Source organism: Choloepus didactylus, chromosome 1, assembly GCF_015220235.1.
Source record: "Choloepus didactylus isolate mChoDid1 chromosome 1, mChoDid1.pri, whole genome shotgun sequence".
In the NCBI taxonomy this organism is placed as follows: domain Eukaryota; kingdom Metazoa; phylum Chordata; class Mammalia; order Pilosa; family Megalonychidae; genus Choloepus; species Choloepus didactylus.
In genome coordinates, this window is record NC_051307.1 from 42,278,616 (window position 1) to 42,293,980 (window position 15,365).

Below are 15,365 nucleotides of genomic sequence, written 5' to 3' on the forward strand. Positions count from 1 at the left end.
TGCAGCAAGAAAGGAGAGGGCACAACATTTAACTATTAAATACACTGCTACATTTGTTTGGCAGAGTGCAGGCCAGCCCCAGGCTTCTGCACTTGCCAGACAAGTAAGCTAATGATACTCAAAAAAAAAAAACCAAGCAGAGCTTGATACCACAGTTTTCCTTCAAGTTAGGTGGCTGGCACATGCAGTTTTTCCAAGCACCAAGAACAGAAACTTTGGCTCCAAAGCAAATGAAAACAAAACAAAACAAAATAAAACATGTATTTCCCTTACAACATAAAAATATAGAAATTTCATCAGAGAAAGAAAGCTATCAAAGAAGTCTACTTGCAGCAAAATTGAGGTAGCACTGCTTTCTCTGCATTCAATGCTTAAGTGGTTCCCAGTACAACGTGTTTAGAAAAAAAAAATGATCACTTGATTGACAGGTGCAGCAGGCTGATGGATAAACTCAACATGAAATACAATAGGTCAAAGAAGGAAAGAGCAAGAAGTGGGGGGGAAATAAGGGTCCTGCATAAATTAGCTTAAAAGAGGGTGGTCACCAGACTGCAAGTGCTTGTAGCTGGCCTCAGCTCTCCAAGAGCTTCAAGTCATCTGGGAATTAATGTGATGTGGTTAACAATTAACACTGCTATTCAACTCTGTAAATCTTTAAAACTAATTATTACAACCTGTTCTAGTTTGCTAATGCTGCCGGAATGCAAAACACCAGAGATGGATTGGCTTTTATAAAAGGGGGTTTATTTGGTTACACAGTTACAGTCTTAAGGCCATAAAGTGTCCAAGGTAACACATCAGCAATCAGGTACCTTCACTGGAGGATGGCCAATGGTGTCCGGAAAACCTCTGTTAGCTGGGAAGGCATGTGGCTGGCATCTGCTCCAGAGTTCTGGTTTCAAAATGGCTTTCTCCCAGGATGTTCCTCTCTAGGTTGCAGTTCCTCAAAAACATCACTTTTAGTTGAACTTGTGATATTTGTCCTCTCTCAGCTTCTCCGGAGCAAGAGTCTGCTTTCAACAACCGTCTTCAAACTGTCTCTCATCTGCAGCTCCTGTGTTTTCTTCAAAATGTCTCTCTTGGCTGTAGCTCTTCTTCAAAATGTCACTCACAGCTGCACTGAGTTCCCTCTGCCAGTCAGCTCATTTATATGGCTCCACTGATCAAGGCCCACCCTGAATTGGTGGGGCCATGCCTCCATGAAAATCATCTCATCAGAGTTATCACCTACAGTTGGGTGGTGCGCATCTCCATGGAAACACTCAAAGAATTACAATCTAATTAACACTGACAGTCTGCCCACACAAGATTACATCAAAGATAATGGCATTTGGGGGTACATAATACATTTAAACTGGCACACAACCTAAATTCAACCATGTAAACAACACCACGCACAGTGCAGACCTGCCCTGAAAAACAGAATATGCAAAACTGAGATCTGGCACTGTATCATTTTGTAAGGTTAATTCAACCTAACCATCCCCCCCCCCCATCTCTATGCCCTCTCCTAAACACACACACACACAAAACAAATTTTCACAAGAAATGGCCAGCTTATTCTATCTGACGGCTTCAAAAAAAAGATACACAACATATAGCCAGGTTCAAATATTTTGTGGGAGCCCCCCCTAAAAGAAATAACCAAAATAACCAAAAAAATGAAGAAAGTGCCTAAAACATGATATAGCATTTTAGAAACTTTTCAGATTCAAAGCAGGGAAAGGTGTAAAGTAGAAAATACCTGGATCTTCAGTAATTCCCAGGAAGGTCCAATTCCTTGGTTGGCTAAAGGGCAGCGGGCAGATCTTGCTGCTGCTCCTGGGGATGGGGCCACTAAGTCTGCTCCTTGGGACACAAGCCCTTGGGCCCTGAGCTGAGTGCACATCTCCCTTCCCCTTTTCTTTTCCTTCATCCATTTGCCACTCCACAATGGTATGGAAAAGACTTATTGAAGAGTCTTCACTGTAATTGCTGAAGTCAGGGCCAATCACCTGAGTGCAGTTAAGGAACATGTTCAAAGTTTTCCGGGAGATGTCCTTGATCCCAGAGGGGATTTCCATTAGGAAGTTTGGCTACTGGTCCAACACCAGAGGACAGTTCCGGGTAAAAACTAGTTTCCACAGGGCAATGGCTATTTCCTGTTGCAGTGACCGCTGCCCTTCTTTGGAGTCCAGTTCAAACTTAAATGTAAACCGGTAGAGATCCTTGAATTTATCCTCTTGTTTGGCTTCTGCTAAGATGCTAAGATCCTGTGAAGGCTGTCTGCACTTATTGCTTTGCAGCCCTCAAAAAACTCCTTCCTGGTGAATTTGTACATGGTGGCAACCTGGAACTTCCAAACCAGAAGCAGTACTCAAAATTCTTGCATTTGGTGACACCCTGGCCCATGGTGCTGGTGGTGTGGCCTCTAGGGTGGCTCTCTCTGGACTGGATGCCCTTGGTGCTCCTGGTCCATGTGCCATCAGCCAGAGAAGCCAGCCAATAGCTGCTCCAGAGGTTCCTCCAGTCAAACCCTTTCTGGAAAGATGGTGGCTCAGTGGGTCCAAGCCACCACCATCCCCGCTTGTGTTTCCAGACTCCTAACCCAGCTGCTACCTCTTCTTCCACCACTGCCACCACCTCCTCTTCATCTGTGGCTCACCTGTGGCACCACCCTGAGACCCCTTCAGGACAGATCTTAATTCACTAAATCAAAGAATATTCTGGCAACAAGGCATGCATAATGGCTTGCATAGGAGGCCCAACAAAAGTGACCATATGATGGAACCATTTTAGGATTATATATGGTGAAATATTCCAGTCCTCCTCTAGGAGAAATGCAGGAGTTGGACAGTTAAAAAAATATCAGTTGACATTTCTGACCAACAGTGGCTATAACAATGAATATTTGCATATGATCTGCAAGAGTGAAACACTGAAAACTATAAAGTGTCGGCATCATGCATGTTAATTTACTGTATTTGTTGACAGAGCTCAGAGAACAACAAAAAGGAGCTGCTGGAATTCTTTGAGGATTCTGAGTGATATAAAGCCCCAATCATTTCCTGCATAAAGATGTTGGAAAGCAAAATAAATTTGTCATTTTATGCAGCAGTCTAACACATGTTTTAAATTTCAAACTGCATAGGCAGACTGGTGCCCTAAAGATGTCCATGCCCTAATTCTTGGAACATGTGAATATGTTACATTATACGGCAAAAGGGAGTTTGCAGATAGAATTAAGGGAGATTATCCCAGATTGTCCTAGTAGGCCTGATTCTAATCTCATGAAAGTTTAAAAGAGCTTAAAAGTTAGAGCGTTTAAAAGCCAGAAACATGGAGCAGAAGGAGAAATCAGAGAGATTCAGAGTAAGAGCAACACAACCCACCATTGTTGGAGGAGGGGAAAGGCTTTATGGAAAGAATGAAAAGGAAAGCTGGCAACCCCATGAGCAAAGACTGACCTCCAGCTGACAACCAACAAGGAAATGGACACCTCAGTTCTACAGTGTCAAGAAACTCAGTTCAGGCAAAAACCTAAAAGAGCTTGGAAGCAGATTCTTCCCCAGTTGAGTCACTAGTAAGCCAAGCCAACACCTTGATTTTGGTCTGAAAACCTTAAGCAGAATATTCAAATGAGCCCATCCAGATTTCTGACCTACAGTAACTGTGAGATCATAAGTGGATGTTCTTTTAAGCCAAAAAGTTTGTGGCAATGTGTTACAGAAGCAATAGAAACTAATATGCAAACAGGGGAGCTATATTAACACAAATATAAAATGTTAAGAACAGTATTGTCTAAAGCATTTTTGTAAATTTTATTTCTGAGAATGGTTTCACCATTCCATTTATCTCATGCTATGGAAAAATGTTGGCCTTTTTCTTGACCAGGTTTTTCAAGACTGATGGATCTTTGTAGGAGTCAGTCAGCAGAAAGGCCATATGAGACCTTGATGCTAAGAGCAAGTCTCAGTCACAAAGTACAGCACTGATTCATTTTTTTGGTTAGTCTACTTTTCTTTCATTAAAGCTTTAAACAAATTTTGTGTTGAGTAGTTAAAAGAAGGAGGCCCCACATTATGAACTGTTTCCCAGGATCTGGATGGGAATCCAATCCTATGAAGTGTGAACACTCATCCTAGAGCACACATTAAAGAGTTGTTCTGGGTCTTAGCAGTCCACCACCAAGAATTACATAGAATTACAGAACTAAAGTGGACGTGCACTGTGGGCTGTACTGTGAGGATGGGGATAGTAACATTGATCTGAACAGAAGAAACACTTGCTTAACATAAGGTTACGAGAATATTAATCTAGGTATAAATAGCAGTTAGAAATGGGAAACTTTTATTTCATTGATGATTTTAAATTTATAAAATAAAATATGAGAGATGCTAAGCATCCTTTACAAGGCCGGATTCAAGTCCATTTGATGTGAATCGGTCTATAAAAATCAGAGTCTGTGAAAACAAGCAGCACATTCTCCAGTTCCAGTGTGGCCACTCCTGAGTGTGATTTCTTGCTACTCTGTGACAGCAGTGACAAGAGTTAGATGTCAACGCTCTCTCTTGGCAACAGCAGGCTTTTTGAATCATTGCCTGCCTCCACCATGGAGCAGCAAGCAATCAGCATGTTGAGAGTCCTGGTTAGTGCACAAGTAGCAGACAATGCCTTTGAAGGGGCTCTCCTGATGCTCACCTCCTTGGTTTGGCAGAGAATCTCTGGGGAAGAGATAGCTTTTTTTGTATCTGGTGTTAGTGATTGTATTGTGCCTTCAAGGGAAACTGTGCTCTAGAAAAGATCCTGGTTTCTCATTGGCTAAATTATCCTATAAAACCAAACAGGTTCTATCTAAATGTTTGAAAAGAAAGTGGAAATTTTGAGCAAAGTGATTTTGAGCAGCTCAATCTTATTTCTATTAAATTCATTAACTCATTACACATCTACTGAGCACCATTTATGCTTCAGATATGAAAAGAATGGGAGTGAAGGCAGAAAAATAGCATTGCCTTGAGGAAGCTTACATATGCACATACATACACATATACATTTTTATATGAACATGCATACATACACATATACATATATATATACACGCATATACAGACACAGATACACTCAGACAGACACACACTTAGAAATGAATATAGTCTGCTATGATTGCACTTAGGAAATGCATCTGACACATACTATGGAAGTCTGAGAAGTATTTCCACAGAAAATAAGGGTAGCCTTTATCTTTTATTTTTAAAATTAAAAGACTTCAAACTTAAGGAGGTGTAAGCCATTTTCCTCTTCACCTCTCATTTGTAAGAAGCGTTACTCCTCAATTAACAGTGTCATCTCCCTAATGGAAGCCTCAATCCACTGAAAATATATTGCTCTCACCCTACACAGAGTTGATAAGTCAAAGTACAAACTAAGCAAGGCTTTTCCAAAGTTCTCTTGGTGTCTAAAGAGAATGAGACACATGTAAGCAAATGATTCTAAACAAGTCATATGACACTATTTGGAATGTGAAACATCTCAACTTTTATTCAATAGCCAAGTTTGGACAACCCTTTAGCATGGGCAGATTTAATTTTTGTGTGTGTAATAGGAAGCCACAATCTTATCACTATGCCTCAACATATGCTTAGAAAATTTGAACAGCTTGTTGAAAAATGGTGAAATATTGGAGAGAATAATACCCATTATTGGTAATGATTAGCAATTTTAAATGATCAGTAATTTTAAAACAATGATTCTTGACAAAAGAATTAGCATAACACATAAGAAAATCCTTCTAAGTGGGCTGAAAGCGTACAAATAACTTCTACCCAATAAAGAATTTGGAAATAAGGATGACAAAAAGGAGACCCTATTAATAGACAATATGTTTACTCTGTAATTAGAGAGTGCAGGTTATTCTGGATTTATACTATTATTGGTTTTTAAAATAATTTTTTTGTAAGATTTCTTTAATCCCTACATCCATGCAACATTGAAAACTGTGCAGAACTTTTAGCAGTCAAAGCCATGGGGGGAGAAAGAAAGAAATTGCTAATCTAAGCAAAGAACACGTTCTTTACTATTCAAGGTTTATGTCCCCACTCATGTGATAGTTAGTTATCTTCTAGCAGAACAGCAAGTTGCTTGTTGACTATGATATTCCCTGGGGGATACTTCAAAATCCTTCCAGTTTTGTGACACAAAAAACATGGAATTCTATGTGAACCAGGGGTAAGAAAGTTTTCCAAAAGATGATCTTATCAAGTTCCATATTCAGGCACATAAGATAGAGTCACTTCACTTTACAGATGAGGAAAAGAGGGCATGCAAGAATTGGAGCATTCCTTTTCCCTCTTTTTGCAACCCATATTTTCCTTTGAGATTATTTTGTTGTTAAGTCCTCTAAAGGCGATAAAGAAGTTGTTTTCTTTCATTTAAAAACTGCAGCCTGGTTTAAGGGCTAACTGTTGAAGTTATTAAACAGTGTTACTTAAAATGTGTTCTGAAGAAAAATAATCCTGTGCATACATACACACATACACACATGACTGTTGAAATAAATGTGCTTGGACAACAACACACACTATGTCATTTGAATATTCATTGTGAATATTAATAAAGACTCAGAAAAGTATCATTATTTCCTAATGTGGCTCAAAATATTTTCAGTTTCACTTGTGAGAATTTTTAGTTCAAACACAGCATTCATGTCAATTCAGGAAGTGATTTTCATTACTATGACTTGTGTAATAAAAACTTTCATCTCCTTACTTCCCAATCAGTTCTCATGCATTTTACTATCTTAAATTAAATTTTGACACATAAATGGGAGTGTGTCATGATACAGAGCTTTATAGAAGAAACCTATATTCTCTTATAGAATGGTAAATTCACAAATGTAATAGAAAAACATGCATGCATTTCTAATGCGTAAAGTATAACCAAGTGGAAACACTCCAATGTTCAATCCAAACTGAAGTTCTCTGAACCAATAAAAATTATTTTCCTATTTAATAGTTCAAGCTACCCAATCATTAGTTTGGCATTTACAGGTAGTTTTGGCAGTTTATATTGGGAATAAGGAGCAGATAATTTCTGTTTGTTAGGCTTCAATTACCTGCCTGGATGTGTTAAATCCCAAGAAAATGCAGCAGTGCTCAATATTTGCATTTTGTAAATTTCATACTACAATTCCCGGGGTTCAGGTATTCTATTATTACTACAACCAGCACTTAGTTAACAGAATGTAATATCAAATTGGGGTATTAAATACAAATATTTAATATTTGCTATTGCTAAGGCCATTTATGGCTTACATAAATACATGGAAATACAATCTTGTACATTATTTTTCTTACCAGTATAGCTAAAACCCTACTGCTAGTTCAGTAGGTATGAAATTCCCGTTTTAAGAACAAGCTACTTTAATTTCACAGTTGAATCGCAGAGTTGTCACAGAGCCTCACTGAGTAAATTTCACATCTGCATGCATTCAAGGTCATTACTGAATGTGATCAAAATGAAATTTGACACCTCCATTTATTGCTGCCAAGAAGTGGGTTTTAAATTTGAACAAACTGCTTATTCCATAAGCAAACTACGGTGATTTCAGTCCTATCTTGACTTGTCATAACAAAATTTCCACATTTAAAACATGATCTTCAAATAATTCTAATCTTTGATGATCAGTTTTCTGACTCACAGTATTCTGACACAGATCCTGAATTTCTATCATGCCACGTAAATACACAGGATACATTTTTATAATTTCATATCATTTTCTCTGAGAAGATAATAAATAATGTGGGTTCTTCCTCTTAGAGTACACATAAAATACTCATTGAAAATTAAGTCTTAGTGTGAACTTCCAAGAATATAGAACAGCATATAAAGACAGTGTTCAATCTGTGGTCACAAAATGCTAAATATCACTTATGTACCAACTGTCATCTTTTAGAATAATATAATCAGTGATGTAAGCAGGATTTTCCATAAGAAAGTAATCATCATTCATTTTTTAACATTTTTAAACCCTACATCAATTACTGAATATCATAAACAGTTAAAGTATGGTTTCCTTTTGGGTGTTGATATTAACGAAATTTCTAACTCTATATATGGCACAATCCAATTTCATATATTATAATATTAATTCCAATGAAGTTTTCAAACTAGCAGAACACATCTGTGAAATAAGGAATCAAAGCAGCCATACCAATTAAAAGCTTTTTCTCTGTGTTTAAGGGAGCCAAGTCTGCTGCTCTCTAGCTATTTTAACATAAATTAGTTGTTATTCCATGCAATTATAAAGCAACAAAAATGGGTTGGTTTCCCACAATTCATTATAAAGTTTTATGTTGAGCTGATAAATAAAGAGTGAACTGATGGATGAGAAATCAATAAACCCAGTGGCTTTTTAGCAATTTTCGTGGAATAGATAAATAATAACAATAGTTGTAAGTCGTTTCTTACTAATAGATGTTAAGATGGTCTTCACCCTAATCTCAGTACTTTTGGAAATTAAATAATTAAGATTTCATTAGCTCAAAATGTCTCAATACATAGATTTAATTTCATGTAAGACATTTCCTATCCCATATGCACTTCTTAGTCCCCTGAAACTTCATGATACTGAATTAGAGACCATGAAAACTAGAAAGGGGAATAAGACTGGTCCCTAAAGAGCTTACAATTCAATAGATAATAACTTACATAAGCTACAATGATTTCTACGTAGGTAATATAAGTACCATAAGCACTACACACATAAAATGCTTTGGGACCTCAGAGAAAAAAATATCCTTAGCTGGTTAGGGAAAAGAAAGAGGGATTAGAGAGTAAGTGAACATTTGAGCTGTGTATTAAAGAATGGCTAAATTTTAGACATAGGGGAATACAGAGAAGGGAGTTCCAAGCAATGGCAGTGACATTGGCAAAATCGTGAACATAGATGGTTAGTTGTGAGTTGCCCAGTTTGGCTAAAACATAAAATGCATAATAAAAGATAAGTTTGGAAAGATATGTTGAGCAAGATCTGGAAAAATGGGATGACGTTAGTAGACTCAACTTATGCAGAAGACTAACGAGTTAACTAAGGAAGGATTTGAGTAGGCTGTTTCATATAATGGAAACAGACTTGGGTTTGGAGCCAGATGATGTACATGTCAATCAGCTCACAGAAATGGACAAGTCTCTTAAATTTTTGAACTTCCTTGTTCTACTCTGTAAAATACAGCAACCAATATCTACCTCAGAGCTTTCTGTGAGAAATAGCTGAAGGGATAAAGGTAGGAGATTCTAACAGTATCCATGGCACACAGAAATATGCATTTGTTCTGAAAGTATAAGTGCTTAGCCTCAGAATGACTGAAATTCGGATAGAGAAAAATGTTTCAGTAAATTAGTCCTACTCTATTGAGTGGCAGTAAGAAAATAACATAAAGACCCACTATTGTGTGTCTACTAAAGTCTTCTGACTACTATAATTTCATATTCAGTTTTAAGAAGTGTAATTTGTTACTAATTATATTTAATATGTCATTACTTGCAATGCCTTAAAGATTTTTAAAATATAAAATAGACTGTATTTGAGATTATTCCTCATAGTTTTGGTTAATTTAACCAGGAAGGTAACAGACACATGGGTAGTAAAACTGCAGCAATGATAAGGATTAACCAAACTAGTCAGATTAGTCCTCTTAATTTGCCAACGTGACATACACGATTCCAATGTGAGATGAACTCCCTGTGCACTCCCTGTCCACAGGGAGAAGCAGCAGAAAGGCACAGAGACAGAAGCAGAATAGAGAAAGTTGCTGTTTTACAAAGGGAGCAGTAGAATAGAGGTGGATCTAATTCTGGCAGCAAGATAACCTGACAGCCAAAGTTGTGTTGAACCCAGAAGGGCCTCCCAATTTCTAAACTGCATTTTCAGTGGGCCGGTTTGACGAATAAGAGCCAAGAACCTACCTTGTTATATAACTTTTCCTGGTTTCCTGTGAGTCTTGGTTACATTGTTAAGATTCCTATCTTCTATATTTCTATAGGTTCCTTTTCAGTAAAACCTCAAAGGTTCATACTATCTGGAATAATTTCCTTCATGAAAGAGCTTAACCAACAGCAAAATTATAACTCTCTCAGAAAATTTCATTCGATTATGCTTTCTTGAGAGACAGAATGGTGAGGTTAGAGCTAACATACTGAGAATTGCATACAACCTGCAATTTATCCGATCAATGGGTCTATCCAGCAGAGTATGCCATGCATAATAATGTGATTTGCCATGTGTGTTGAAGCAGAGCAAAACATGTGGCTTCTTTGTTATATAATTTTCTAAGAATTAATCTGATTGTTTAGCAGATTCAAGCAAGATGATGTATTCTGTATTTGCTTGCACTAAATTACATATCAAGCCAGTGTGTCTTTCAGTATTATAATCTATACCTTTAAACTTCTTTCATTTTTTTTAAATGCTATAGAATAACAGAACCTAAGTTGTTGAAGGGATTTTTAAATACCATATTTCATCAGATCTAAGATGCCAGTATTTATATGATGTATTATTTTCTGTGTACTATCCCAAAAACCAACACTGTCAATTACAATTGTAAAAATCATCTCAATTTTAGAAATGCTAATATGTGAAAAATGTGTACTTTAGGGTTGTTGAAAAAATATGTAAATAGATCTAGTTTTACAACATCTTCTTTTTGATGATGATGAAAAATAACCAGCATAGTTGACTGGCTTGCTACTTATAGGCAATTAGGACTAGAATTTGAGTCTCCTCAAACATAGCCTAGTGTAATTTCCACCCACCATATTGAACAAAATCGTATATAAACGGCACAAACAGCACCAAAAGAGAAAATGATTATTTTTATAACTTTACTCCAATATCTTAAGCTTTATTCATCTATCAGTTTCAATATTTAAAGTATTTTATTGTATATGTGCATACATACACTAATATATACTGACATGAAAATGAGTGAAACACTATCATTTCCATCCCTAAAATGTATGCTACTTCTCACTTCAGTTGATAGTTTTCATGTGAAACATGGATTATTAATATTTTAATGCATGAAATTTAGAACATATTATGCAAATTCCACTGAATTAGTCATCAAATCTTTACTTAGCTCTATATACAGAACATATAACAGAATTCTCTTCCACAGCTCATCTCAAATGCAATCTTTTTATTTTTTAAAAGGAAATTGTTTACCTTAACTTTGTTACTATAGACTTTTGTGTATCTCTGTCCTGTATAAAAATAATCCTTTTCATGCAAACATTTTCTCAGTTAACTCATTTACTTAACTCTTCAATCACTGCTTATGACTTCTAATTCCAAGATTTACAATGGTATATTTCCCATGCATTTTTAGGTAGTGAAGAAAGTGCTTACATTGAATTTAACTGTTTTATTTTGTACTCAAACTTTGAAAAGAAACTTAAAACCTTGTAAGGTTTTTGCATAACTTGATGTCTATAATTATGACTGTGTGATATTGAAAATTTTGGTCAAGGATACAATCCTTGACTATGTTTTTAAGTATTTAACAAGTAACAAAAGAAACCCTAAATTCAAAAGGAATTTATCTTGAAAAAAGAGAAAAAGATAGCACTTAATGTAAGGAGCTATTTATATAAAAGGAAGCAAATCTTAATTTTGGAGTAGTATCTTTATACATATATTTCTCCAATGTTTGCTGACCTTTTGACTAACAGCTCATTAACATCTAATCCATCTATCTGTGTAAATATAGGGAAACTCACATAGTTTTATAAACCGCATTTCCACTGTCATCTTCATTCAGTTCAACTTTGAATTTCTTAGTTAAATATGAATTAATGACTAGAAAACTGTCAGACATAATTCAAATGTATACATTTGTTGCAACTTTGTTTATATTTCCCATTAGACTTGGAAAGACAATATTGTTTTCTCTATGAAAAGCTACCATCTAGAGCCCCAAGACATTGGCAGCATGAAAAACGAGGGAAAGAAACAGTCTTGTTAAACCTCATCTTTTATAAGCAGTCCACAGGACTCATGCTTTGAATCTATAAAGTTTAACAGAACTGGAATGTTTCATTCAAGCATTTGATATTTGATTCATTGTTATTTAGCTATTATCTAATAATGAGCTTGAATAGAAAATCCAATCACATTTGTGAAATGTTTTAGTGAATGCCATTAGCTTTCAGTAAGTCTGTGCTTAAAGTTGGATTTTAATATGTGAACTACCTGAGGTATATTAAAACAATATTACTTCAAAATTATACAATCATCCTCTACTGTTACAACTATTTTCTTCAGGTAGATTTAAACTGTATAATATAGTGATGCAAATATTATTTTAAAATAAAATATATTCAAATTAGCATAGTATTGCAGTAAAAAACACACACATCGATTTCTTAGTATAACCAAATAATATATCTTTATGAATACTATTTTTTCTTAAATGAAACATTTGTTTGACAAGCAACACAGAAACTTGACATTCAGTCATGCATCATTAAAATACCTATTGACCATATCATATTACAAATATTAGGATTCCAAAGAATTGTAGTATATCTTCTAAGAAAACTAGCAATAAGGAAGAAAGATTGTGGAGTGGAATGATCTTTGACTAGGATTCAGGAGACCTGGGTTAATCTGAGTTATACCACAGTTCCCTGATCTGTAAGTCAGAGATAGAAACATTGTTCTTTCTTTTTCAGATGTGTTATGAAAGTTAACAGGACAAGAGTTGTATCTTCGCTATAAGCACTGTACCCAGTAGGGTGCCTTGCCAACTGCAGGCTTTAAAAAGTATTTGCTGAGAACTAATACCATATCTCATATGAGTAACTGATGTCATACTGCACTCTAAGACACTTTCTTTATCTATATTAAATAGAAGGCTATTGGTCAATTCCGGAATAGCAAGTAGCTGTTATCCTTTCTCCAAATGTCAGGGGATGAATAGAGACTTTCTGGAGAGTAGGGAAATGGTGCTGGGGAACAGCTAGAGGTGTCTGCCACGGGTGCACCAGTTGGCAGCAGCAGTGACTCAGCCATCCTGAGTTTAGTGGTTCACCTTATCTTCTCACCATGGATCTGGCAGGGTTACGACATGGCAACTGTAACATCACATTTAGTCTTCTCTCATTGGCAGCTGGGAATATTAGGTGTCTAATTTGTGAAGAGAAAAATTAATGATGCTATTTCAAAAAAAAGACAAACAAAACATTTGATATAATGTGCAGTTCACCAAATGAATATTAGTGCGTCATTCAAGTTGCCATGCAAGGAAACAATTGCTATGATATGTAAATGACATTCACTGTCCTTGTTCTATGCTCCCAAATCCTTTCAACATTGCTCAGCAATAATTTCAATCTATTACTTTCCATCTGATTTTGAGTTAGAGAACGTTTGTGTTAGAGCAGGACATTTGTGTTAGAGCAGGACTACTTAAGGAGTCAAAAGCTCCTTTTCATGTTTACTAGATTTTACATAGTGGCTAAAGTCCTCTTGGCAGAGCTTATAAGATTTCTCCTCCAGGCAGAGAATCTAATCCCTGACTCAGGTTTTAATTTTGTCTGAGCCTTTCCACTAAAGTCCTGTCTCTTTGACAAATAAAACATGGCCCTTGCCCTCAAGAATTTTTGGACTATTAGGAAAGCAAATTTGCTAGCAGATAAACAGACTTCAGGGTATTACAGAGAAATACCTAGTGGTGTGGACCTCCTAATAGGAGGGATAAGGCTAGTGGTAAGAATTCCTAAAGTAATAAAGGTCAAAGCTAACTGCTAAGATATTGAAATAATGGGAAAGATCTTTCTGGCAACCTATCAGTATATATGAAGTCCTAGAGGTGAGAAATTTAAGGTTGGATTTGAGGGATGTCACTAATGTAGCACTGTCAGTGTATGTGTTGAAGGGGAAGAGTGAAAGGTAAGGATGTTGATTTAAACATGGACCAGATCATAAAGGACACTGCATGCCATGCTCTGGATTATGAATTTCATCCTTAAGGCTCTGGAATGCCATTAAGTCTTTTTAAACAGTAAGGGAACTTGTCCGATTTATTATTTTAGAAGAATAACAGTGACACAGCTTGGAGGATGGGTTGAAGTTAAACAAGACTGGGACAGGTTGCCGTATCTTCCAAGCATGAATGATGGAAGAGTAATGCAACCTAACAGCAGTGTAGACAAAGAGAGTCAGACAGATTCAGACAGAAAACCATTATGTTCAACAATAGTTCAAAGGAGGCTGCAGCTTTGCAGCATAATAGAAATCACTGGGTTTAGATGAATTCTACTTGCCTGAGGTGAGAAGACAGGGGACGGGAGAAATAGCACAAATATGATTCCTGTCATCTCAGGGTTATTTGTTGTTCTCCTGAGGACAAATGTCATTTCTGTATGATTAGAATTAATAACCCCTAGGTGACAACTAGTTTTAGTTCTTATCTTCCCAATCTAAAGCTATGCACATGTGGCCTCCACAGATAAATTCTGCAATTAATCTTCATCCTTTGACCAATGGCCACTTTTTATCAGCAGGTTCAATGACAAAGGTCAGAGGTCAAAATATTCCATTTATATGCAGTCTATGAACTATGTCATGAGCTATTGTCATGAGGTTAGTGCTTAAGTAGTAAGTAAAACTAAAGTAAGTTTTGGCCACTGTCTTTTTTCCTAAAACCATTCCCATGTTTAATATAGCAAACAATCCATATACAAACATTCAATAGAGAAAAGGTAATATAGAAGAAGAAATAGCACAATAGAAAAACAAATATTTGAATGTTGACTATTATTTTTGTATGTATCATTGCAACATTATCTGCTGAAAGATATTATGAGTTTCTCTGATGTTCAAGTGAGATTTGGGTTGAAATATGTTCAAGAGAACAAGTTTAAGACTAGGTGAACGTTTTTCTATGTTGAGGAATGAATATCTTCAATTAATATTCACTTTAATTAAACAGTTAAGAAATGCAACCAAAGTAGTCATGCAATGAAAACCATAACATGTTCTTTGAGCATATTTTGAAATTAGTTACTTTTAGCTTGCTAAATTTATCTCTCATTGTTTTTATCAATATAATATGGTAATTAAACAGTTTATTGTCATTGGAATTTTCACACCAATACAAGTGAACTCACTTCAAAAACAAAATAAACAAAATGAAAGCTCCAGTCAATTTTTCCCTCCCAATGTACTTTGAAAAACTTATTTTTGTATAGAAATTATCTGAAGAAGATTGGTCATAAGTGAAGTAAAGAGACTTTGACATATTTGAAGAAATTCAGTTTAAAAATAACTAACTTATAAAGGTGTTTGAGATTGCATTCTCAGTATCCAATTTATTTCATCAGTG

General features: G+C 36.0%; 1 protein-coding gene and 1 pseudogene across 1 annotated transcript in view; both read right to left on the minus strand.

Annotated features, from left to right (window-relative positions):
- Positions 1 to 15,365, minus strand: part of ROBO1 (roundabout guidance receptor 1) — a 1,249,229-nt gene that overhangs the window by 1,041,445 nt on the left and 192,419 nt on the right.
- LOC119509740 lies at positions 1,572 to 2,371 on the minus strand (annotated as a pseudogene).